Source organism: Bufo gargarizans, chromosome 5 (genome assembly GCF_014858855.1).
Source record: "Bufo gargarizans isolate SCDJY-AF-19 chromosome 5, ASM1485885v1, whole genome shotgun sequence".
NCBI lineage: Eukaryota > Metazoa > Chordata > Amphibia > Anura > Bufonidae > Bufo > Bufo gargarizans.
In genome coordinates this window covers 271,846,667-271,857,633 of record NC_058084.1, presented here as the reverse complement: position 1 = coordinate 271,857,633, position 10,967 = coordinate 271,846,667, and positions in this window count along the sequence as shown.

Below are 10,967 nucleotides of genomic sequence, written 5' to 3'. Positions count from 1 at the left end.
GCCACTGAGACAGCTACATAACTCAAAAAAAAATTTGGTATGGGAGTGGTGTAACTAGAAATGACTGAACCCACAGCAAATTTTTTAACACAACGGCAGCCACTCTATCAGTTTTACTACAGTGTCACTGTATATAATGTCATCTTATAATTCTGTTCAGGGGGCCTTGAAAAAAAATTGTTTAGTCCTCATCCTGGGTGGGCCCTTTCTGAGTTCAGGCCCCAAAGGAGTTGCTTCCCCTATTGCTACACCCCTGGTACACTCTGATCATAAGCCGCTGGAGAGCATTACAAAGAGAGCCCTACTAAATGCCCCAAAGAGACTGCAGCGCATGCTTTTATGACTTTAGAAATATGATTTTGACATTTGATACTGTCCAGGAAAAGACTTACTGATTGCAGATACTCTGAGCAGAGCTTACCTACCCATCACAGAAGAGGATGAAAAAGACATTTAAAGCATTAATATGTGTGAATAATTGGCAGTGTCAAGGGCCAAAATAGAAGCAGCATGTTCCAGCAGAAGTTTCTCCCTTCTTCCACATAAGAGATAAACTGTCAGAGCAACATGGAATCATCTTTAAAGGAAAAAATGCTGTCATACCGAAATCTCTCAGAAGAAACATAACGAGTAAATTGCATTCTAGTCACTACGTGGATATAAAAGGATGCCTACGTCATGCACAAGAATGTTTATTAGCCATGAATGAATGATCATATAACATTTTTTATAGCACAGTGTGAAATATGTGCATCATGCAGATGTAAGCAACCAAAGGAGAAAATGCAAACACCTTCAATTCCAAACAGGTTGTGGTAAAAAATAGGAACAGACATATTCAAATGGAATGAGAAAGAATACCTTATAATTGTGGACTATTTTCTGGGAAGTGGACTATTTGCAGAACACAAGGAAAAGGACAGTGAGTCAAAAACGTAAGGCCCATTTTGCCAGATATGGCATTCCTGATATTGTATTCTCAGACAATGAGTCTCAATTTACATCTGAAGAGTTCAAAAAATTCATCCAAATGTGGGAATTTGAGCACAAGGAGGAAAAGATTAACTCTCATACTGCTGAAAGGAGTTCACTGAGCACTAGTCCCAGTATGCACAGGGAAAATAGAGCGATGCCTGCGCTTGCCTAGAACATCGGCAAACATATGCTGCCAGCCTAATGGACAGATACAGGTGAAACTCGAAAAATTAGAATATCATACAAAGTTCTTTTATTTCAGTAATGCAACTTAAAAGGTGAAACTAACATATGAGATAGACTCATTACATGCAAAGCGAGATATTTCAAGCCGTTATTTTGTATAATTTACAGCTTATGCAACCCCAAAGTCTAAATTTTGAGGTACCCTTTGCTCAGGGGGTATGGATTAATTAGCCGACTAGAGTGTGACACTTTGAGCCTAGAATATTGAACCTTTTCACAAAATTCAAATTTTAAGCTGCATTAATGCAATTCCTTTTAATTAGCATTACTGAAATAAATGGACTTTTGCATGATATTCTAATTTTTCGAGTTTCACCTGTATATACCTGTCTATAGTAGATCACAGAAACACACCTACACAAGACCTAGACTGCAGTCCGTCACAGAGACTCATGAGCAGATGTTCAAGGACACTCTTACCAACTGCCAGTTATCTGCTAAAGCCAAGGCTTATTGGAAATATTAGAAATAAACTGAGGAGAAATCAAGATAGGCCAGCTTTCTATTACAATAAATTAGAAAATGATCAGCCTGATCTTCAGAAATTTTTTTATGTATGGATGCAGCTAATAGGCAAATACGACAAATACTGGCAAAAGGCAAGGGTTGTCCAGAAACTTGGACCTCGGTCCTATGAAATTATAAAAGAGCAAGGAAGAAGACTAAGGAAAAATCGAAGACATCTGAGAAAAACACAAGACAGAGATGATGTAGGGCCCTTTGAGCATTATGCGGACACCCAAAACTATGATACGACAAGTACAAGCACTGAAGCAACAGGGTCACTTCCAGCTGTAGCTAAGAGCTCATTCATATGACTGTATCTGTCTTGCGGTCCGCTGATTAAGGATCAAAAAAACACGGATACCTGCCATGTGCGTTCCTCATTTAACGGAACAACCAGCCCTATGATAATAATGCCTATTCTTGTCCACAATTTTGGACAAGAATAGGATATGTTCTTTTTTTTTTCAGGGCCACAGAATGGAAGTACGGATGCGGACAGTATATAGGGTACTGTCTACATCTTGTGCGGCCCCATTGAAATTAATGGGTCCGCATCAGCTCCACAAAATTGCGGAATGGATGCGGACACGAATATATGGTAGTCTACATGAGTCCTAAGGCCCCCCCGCACACAAACGCCATTCCGTGGGCATTCACTTGAATGGGTCCGCGATTCGGCCGTTCTGCAAAAAGATAGGACATGTTCTATCTTTTTGCGGAACGGAAATACAGGACAAAACCCCACAGAAGCACTCCGTAGTGCTTTCATAGGGTTCCGTTCCGCATCTCCGAATTTGCGGACCCATTCAAGTGAATGCCCACGGAATGGCACCTGTGTATTGCGGATCCGCAAATGCGGTCCGCAATACGGCAACGGGGTGCACACGTTCGTGTGCAGGGGACCTAAGGATGAGGATTCCAGCGAAAGACAGGGTCACGCGAATACAATTAACTAGCCACCTGGGTGCCCTCACATAACAAAATACAATTCCAAAGACAGATTTAAGCTGTGCGGCCGGCCTGTCTTCTTTAAAGTTAGTATGGGCCATAATCCTGAGGCAGGAGGCTGGCAACCAGCCCCCTCCAAAACACCGTGGCGAGGTTGGTTTCGTCACAGTATTACTATACCCAGTAGTTATTAGAACCTCCCATTAGTCACTTCATTAATACATTTTACCTTCTATGCCTCCGAGAATACTGTATAGAGGCGGGACAGGGGCACGTCCGTAGCTAGGGGCACCCTGATGCTATTTGCGCCCGTGAGATGACGTTCGGCATAGGGGGCATGGTGTTCTCCTTTTCAGCGGCAATGCCGCACGCTATGCACCAGAGCGTGTCAGCACAGTTTGTTTGTGTGTGTGTGTCTGTAAACGCTCCTGATGAATCAGTGGCAGGAATAGTCACCAGAGAAACGCGTTGAGCCAAAGATAGACTGCTGTCCCTGAGTTATGGAGGGGAGAGCTTTATAGTCTATAGGAGACACAATTAGGTAGCCTTTCTATATAGTCCCAGGTGGGAGCACAGACCGATGCCAGTGACCGGACTATTGATTAATAGGGGCTGATGAAGCCTATTATTTACAACATTATTTAGTGAACCTGATTTATAGTTGCCATTTAGCTTTGCTTGATGGAGAATGGGGTTAAGTCGCTCATAATTGAGCGGACTATTTGATAAGTTGTTTCTGTATTAATTGATTCTGTTTTATTGGCTTTAAATATACTGGTAACATGTTAGCACCACGGCCATATACTACCATTATGCAAATAATAAATAATTAAATAATAAATTAATTTGTTATTCTTTATTTAATAAGTTAAGAGTTTACCTAATTTATTATATATACATAGGGCCTATGACACCATGGAGCGAACCAAATTGTGTATACAAAACAGGAGCCATGGTGTCATGGCACATAAATATACACAGTAGAATTCATCTTACCTGTATAAAGGTGACTGTTGTATTTTCCAAGAAACTGCTTGAAAGGCAGGAGACCGTTTAGAACATCTTGATTGGAGGTCGATCTAACAGCTTCAACAGATGACACCTTTAAAATAAAGAAAAATCTGTTACTGGCACATTCGCGTAAGTACCACATATCTGGCCACTCATCTTTCTTCAGGTGTTCGGCACCTTTAGCTGTACACCATTTTATTATTTTGCCAAGAAACTTTAACCTGGGGCAGGGGCTTCACCCTGCTACCAGAAACCCGTCTCCTGGGGCCCAGGAGGAGGGGATGACAGACCGGGCGCACAGTGACAACGCCCTGCTAGCGACTTCAGCCATTAGCTACCATCTGAGCCTGGGACAGAAGACCAAGACCTGTCGCCAGAAGTCCACCACGCTGAAGACACTTAAGAAAGAAGAGGGACAGAAGGTATAATCAACTCTCCCCTGGTTGTCGCCATCTTGGAAGCAGCAAGGTTCGTTGCTGCACTGCTCAACTCTGTCATCCAGCTCACCAAGTTCTACCATTTTAAGCATGACTACCACTAAGGCTAGAGTGCCCAAAAGACTGTCTAGGAACCATTACTACTACCTGGGTGCCCTATAGCTGCACTGGCCATGATGCTGCGACATCATTTAAAGGGATCCAGCACCATTTATGCTGTCATTTCCTATGGCAACTAACAATGAAAATTTACTGCCACTAATCCTGGATTGTACAACTCCAAAAGTATGGATGAAAATCATTTGGTATGCTGCTTTGTCAACCTGATGGGGATGCTGACAAAGATGTATATATGTGTGGATACCGTGACGGGTTAGAGCGTGAATGCCTACAGGGAGCCTTTGATTAAGGGACTGTCACCCAAGTGGAATACCCGCCAGGCCCACAACAAATGAACATCAGGAACCCTGGTTTACTAAACCCCACTACTCTGATGAAACCAGTTGGTAACTCTATTGTAATCATCACTATAATTAGTGTCGCCCCCCCCCCGGCTTGCCACTACTACCACAGTACAAAGTTTCCCCCAAAGTTGGACCTTTTTAGCCTAGGCATTGTCAGTTGTATAAGCTCTTATGTCCTTAAACTTGTCTCTTGACAGCAATGAGAGGGAAGGGGTCAACAAGAAATTTGGCCTTAGACATCTATGCAAGACTGCAAGAAGGGACCACAAGCACAGCCCAAGGATGTTCTGGCTTTCACCAAGGGGGTGTGTAGTACCCCAGACCAGGGGATACTACAAATGGTTTATTATGTTATATATTTTATTGTTTGTTTCTAGCCTTTACTACCAGCACGGAAGGTTGGCATAAACAGGGTTAGCCACCAAGTTCCTCTTCTTTTGGTAGAAGTGGGCTAGTCCTGCTTCCTGCCAGGAGGTGGAGTTCTTGTTTACAGACAGAGAACAGAGGATGCAACCTGCAGTGCTCCTGCTCCTAATACAGATTCTCGAGCGAGAACTACTTACATTTGCCCTAAAGTAAAGCCTTGAGAATCCAGAAAGCAGAGTGACCTGCAAAACTGAACAGAACTATAGTATTTTTGCTGATGTGGCATGTCTATCATAGTGTCACGACCCTTGGTCACGGTCGTGAATCTTGTGGCTGCACGCAGTTGTCTGCGGTCGTGGTTTTGTTGTCAATCACAGGTGAGGGCTATGTTGTAGTATACAGTATGTTGCCTCACCTGTGGTTGCCGCTGGCAACATTGGGTATGTGGCAGCAGAGCAGCCTGAGCGGTGCTTGGCAGCTTGCTGCAGTAGGCATGCGGTTGCACCTGGCAACCTCTCCTATAGGTGTGCCTTTTATCAGTGTGCATGGGGTGTTATATGTGTTGTTTGCACTTCCCCTTTAAGTTGATGTTTTCCCTTCCCTGGTGTTGGAAGGGTTAACTTCCTTCCTAGTGTGTGTGTGTGCACTGGGTGTGTCTGACTGTGGGTGTGGCTACTTGGCCCTATAAAGCCTCAGTGGAAGGCAATAGTCAGAGAGGGTGCTTCAGCCATGCTTGCTGGAGACATCCTCTTGGTTATTTACCATCTGCCAGTGAGGGCCACCCTGGTGGTCATAAACTTTGTGTCTGGTGTTAGTTTATGGTTTATGTGTTATTGCAGCATATGGTTTCCTGGGTTCCCGTGTGATCTGTTGTGTGCTGTGTCCTTGGTGTTGGTTGTGGATAACAGCACTTGCACGTGGGTTCCAGGTTGTGTGTCTGTGGCAGGTAAGTGTGGTACTAGTCTCACTTACCTGTCACTGCCATATGTCTGTTTATGTTTCCCCTTTCTATGTAGCTTGGCTCCTGTTCCTCCGTGTCTAGGAGGAACGGGTCGTCTTACCCTGCTCCTAGTCAGTCTGTTCCTGCTCCACACAGCAACCTCTCCCTACATTGGCAAAAAACTGCCCTCCTACCTTCAGGGTTGGCTCATATGGATAGGAGACAGGGTCAGATTAGGGATGTGTAGGAGGTGACCAGCTCCCTAATTCTCTGTCCTGGCCTTGCAGTGACTCCATCTGCTGATACCGCACGGCTGAGGGTTTTCCCCATCATCAGCCGTGACACATAGGTCCCTATTAGAGATGAGTGAATTTCTAAAAAAATTCGATTTGGACAATTTGCCGAATTCTTTGAAAATATTATCTTGAATCTGAATTTATTTGCGGCAAATTACGCTAAAAACAACTATTTCCGGGCTGCAGAGAGCCTTTATAGGGGTGTAGAACACTGGGTCAGTATGACATGCAGATGGAAGGGGTCGCTCTTAGAATCACTGCATACTTAACTTATTTGGGCAGTCACGGGGCCAAAACTGACCAGATAACTGAAGTATCAACTCAGCCTTACAGGTCGATGTTAACGTCAAGAAGTGCACTCCTTTTACACCCTCGTCAGCTGATTTGACATAGATGTCTACAGAACCTCTTCTAACCTGTTCTATACGGTGGAGAGACTGTCAGCAGTAAGTTTGTGTTGACGTCACTGATTAATTTGGCCTACCTCTGATCCGTCAGGACAATAACCCACAAAAAAAACATATCCTGTCTGTGGAGCATATGCCTTCACTCGGTCAGCATTTGCTCAATAATCCATCAGTATTGCTAATGCCCAAAAAAAACAGGAGTGGATCTAAAACAGAGAAGACACGTGAATGGAATATTTGCATGTCTTCTGTGTTTTGTACCCTGTAAAGGGAATATTAATTATAGATATTTTGGGTAATCTCAATAATTAATATTCATAAATAGGCATGAGTCGTCTTGTGATGACTGCCTATTGATACTATAAAAGGAACTATCTCTGTTGCCTTACTGAACTATATGCGACTATTGCTGCTACTACGGCGGCGACTATAAATGACTATACACTGCGTTACGAGCAACAAAGTATATTTAGTACACACAATAACACGTTTATAGTCTACTAATACTGTACGCTATATTTATATATATTTATATATCAATGGTTATAAATATATATATATACCGTAGGAAGGGGCCGTCCTTGATGGAAGGTATTTGTCACCAAGATTCCTGGCTGTAAAGCTGATCCGGGTCAGCTCTTACTGGGAGTAGCCAAAGTGCTGGGTGGGTGGCTTCTCCCCACGCTCCAGGCCGGGTCTTTTTTTGCCTATATAAAACCCAGCCAGCAGTCTCAGCTGGGTGTGGTTTATACTCCATCTGACTGAGAAGCTAGGGAGTCTCTGTGTTTTGGGACCTATGAATTTGTGCCGTGCGAAAGGGCTGAGAGCCGCATGCCGGGAAACAGGCCTCTAAAGCCTGCTGTGGACTGCAGATGGAAAACTGCTAACCAAGTGAAGATTTTGTTCTATGGACATTGCATGGTGTGAACAAACACCAAGACTGTGGACGGTCATTTTGTTTTTCCTTATGTGTGAATAAAAACCAAACAGTTTAAGTTAAAGACTTTGTGATTGCCTCTATACTGCGTCCGCTAGCCTGTCTACCAGAGCAAAACCCCACAATACATATAGACGCACACACCACAGTACAGTAATACAATACTACAACAAAGCAATATAATATTGCACAGCAAAATACACAGTAAACCAATGGATATCCAGCAAAAATTAGCAGCATACACAATGAATGTCCAATATATCTCAATCCATAAATATGGATGAGGATGAATACACGGCCTATTTGACTGAGTGCTAGGTTAGTCACACTTGATCCAAAGAGTCCCACTTGTTGGTAGGTATAGTTATAATATAGCTGTCCTCATTAGGAAGAAAGCCCAATATAACCACATGAAAGTTCTTACCGCTTCCTTCTCTCTGGCGTGTTTAGTACAAAATCACGGCAGAAACTGCCTACTCACATGTATGTTCGGACACGATCCAGGAGGTGCGGGATGTCGGTGGTTTGCAGGGATGCTGAAATCACGTGGTCGGAAGCGTTCCACTGCGTAGCTCAATGGGCGTGTCTTTGAGTATCAGGTGTTCCTGACGTCTAGGTCAGGTGTCTGATCAGGTTATCCGCAGGTCCTATACGGTATAGGCAGCTATGTGATTTCACAGGTCCTATGCAATATGGATGGCAATATATTCAGCACTGTGTTTTCTTCCTTCTTTAAATTCTTCCTTTGTGCGCACAATAAACCTTTCGGTCCGGACCGGTAATGAAGGATGAAGACGCCGCAGTTAGCTGGTGACTAGACGCGTTTCGAGGCTGCTTGCCTCTTCCTCAGTAGCTCCAGAACTGCGGTCTTCTAGTCATTTATATAGGGCGTCTTTAATTAAGCAATGAGTTAAACATGGTTTCAAGTCCATGTGTATGCGGAATGGATTGTGGTCAAAGTCCAATATGGATAATTGCAGGTGCAATAAAATGTAATAAAATATATAATAACAAATATAAAATATATATAACAACCTTTATATAAGATTCAACAGATAATGTCTAAAATTCCCATTAATGTCTTTATAAATATAACATATCAATAAAACATACAACTATCAATCCCAAACTATTGCGGTTTTTGTTGCGTTGTATACATTTTCACCTATTGGGATGAGCTCCACCAACATGGTAGATATCTGGAGTTGTTATGAGGACAAACTGAAAAAAGTAGAAGATTTTATGTTTACAGATAATGATGGGAGATATAGGGAAGATAAAAACATGTCAGACTCAGAATCCTTTCGGAATTTAGAAATTCTACTACACAAACAATTGAAGCAACGATGGGAAATTAAAACACTCAACTATTACATCTCCAATGAAAAAATTCCAAAAGGATTAAGTATCAGCAAATATCCTGCACAGGATTTGTGCAGTGAAGATTTTAATAGGGAGTGGGAATCCCTTTTAAAACAACAATCTATGGCTTTGATACAACTGATAATTATCCGTAGAAAGCACATTTTAGAAGATATTAATCAAGAAATTGAGAATATAAAACCAATAACTGAAAAATACCCTCATAATGAGGAGTATGCCTTATGGCAGACACGCATTTGCAAAAGTCTGGATAGTCTAGAACAAGAGATTATTTATAAAAAAAACTTAAAAAATCTCTCACAATGGAAACAATAAAATGGAAAGACCATATAGAGAACAGAATCAAGACTACAACACAAATGGTCCACCAAATAATGCATATAGAGTAGAGTTGAGCGAACACCTGGATGTTCGGGTTCGAGACGTTCGGCCGAACTTCCTGAAAATGTTTGGGTTCGGGATCCGAACTCGACCCAAACTTCGCCCTGAACCCCATTGAAGTCAATGAGGACCCGAACTTTTCGGCACTAAAAAGGCTGTAAAATAGCCCAGGAAAGGGCTAGAGGGCTGCAAAAAGCTGCAAAATGTAGGTAAATGTGGATAGGGAAATGAATTTAAAAAAAATAATAAATTAACCAATATCAATTGGAGAGAGGTCCCATAGCAGAAAATCAGGCTTCATGTCACCCACCACTGGAACAAGCCTCTGTGAGATATTTAGGCCCCGGCACCCAGACAAAGGAGAGAGGTCCCATAGCAGATAATTCAGGCTTCATGTCACCCACCACTGGAACAGGCCATTGTCAGATATTTATAGGCCCTGGCACCCAGACAGAGGAGAGAGGTCCTATAGCACAGAATCAGGCATTATGTCACCCACCACTGGAACAGGCCACTGTGAGATATTTAGGCCCCGGCACCCAGACAGAGGAGAGAGGTCCCATAGCAGAGAATCAACTGTATTAACTAATGCCTAACTAGGCAGTAAGACCTATCTTGACCCAGGTATAATTTAAAACTTTACTTTTATTACTATATGTACTAAAACCTAAATGTCAGTAGATAGGTGAATATGAATACAGGAGAATGTCGCACTAGAATTGGGGGGAAATCCAGCTGAGGTGCTCCCACTAACAGACAACAAACAGTATAATAAATGAATAAATAGTAGTGGGGCACTCTCTATTAGTAAAGGGATCTTTATTCAATAAAATAAAATTGGCAATAAATATCACAGAAATAGTAATAAAATGTCAGCAATAGTTGGTAGTAATATTGAACTCAGTAATGTTATAAAACCTAAAACAATAAAATCATACATACATATACAGATCCCAATAATCAAATAACTTCTAAAAGGCAATAAACCTTTCGGTCCGGACCGGTAATGAAGGATGAAGACGCCGCAGTTAGCTGGTGACTAGACGCGTTTCGAGGCTGCTTGCCTCTTCCTCAGTAGCTCCAGAACTGCGGTCTTCTAGTAATTTATATAGGGCGTCTTTAATTAAGCAATGAGTTAAACATGGTTTCAAGTCCATGTGTATGCGGAATGGATTGTGGTCAAAGTCCAATATGGATAATTGCAGGTGCAATAAAATGTAATAAAATATATAATAACAAATATAAAATATATATAACAACCTTTATATAAGATTCAACAGATAATGTCTAAAATTCCCATTAATGTCTTTATAAATATAACATATCAATAAAACATACAACTATCAATCCCAAACTATTGCGGTTTTTGTTGCGTTGTATACATTTTCACCTATTGGGATGAGCTCCACCAACATGGTAGATATCTGGAGTTGTTATGAGGACAAACTGAAAAAAGTAGAAGATTTTATGTTTACAGATAATGATGGGAGATATAGGGAAGATAAAAACATGTCAGACTCAGAATCCTTTCGGAATTTAGAAATTCTACTACACAAACAATTGAAGCAACGATGGGAAATTAAAACACTCAACTATTACATCTCCAATGAAAAAATTCCAAAAGGATTAAGTATCAGCAAATATCCTGCACAGGATTTGTGCAGTGAAG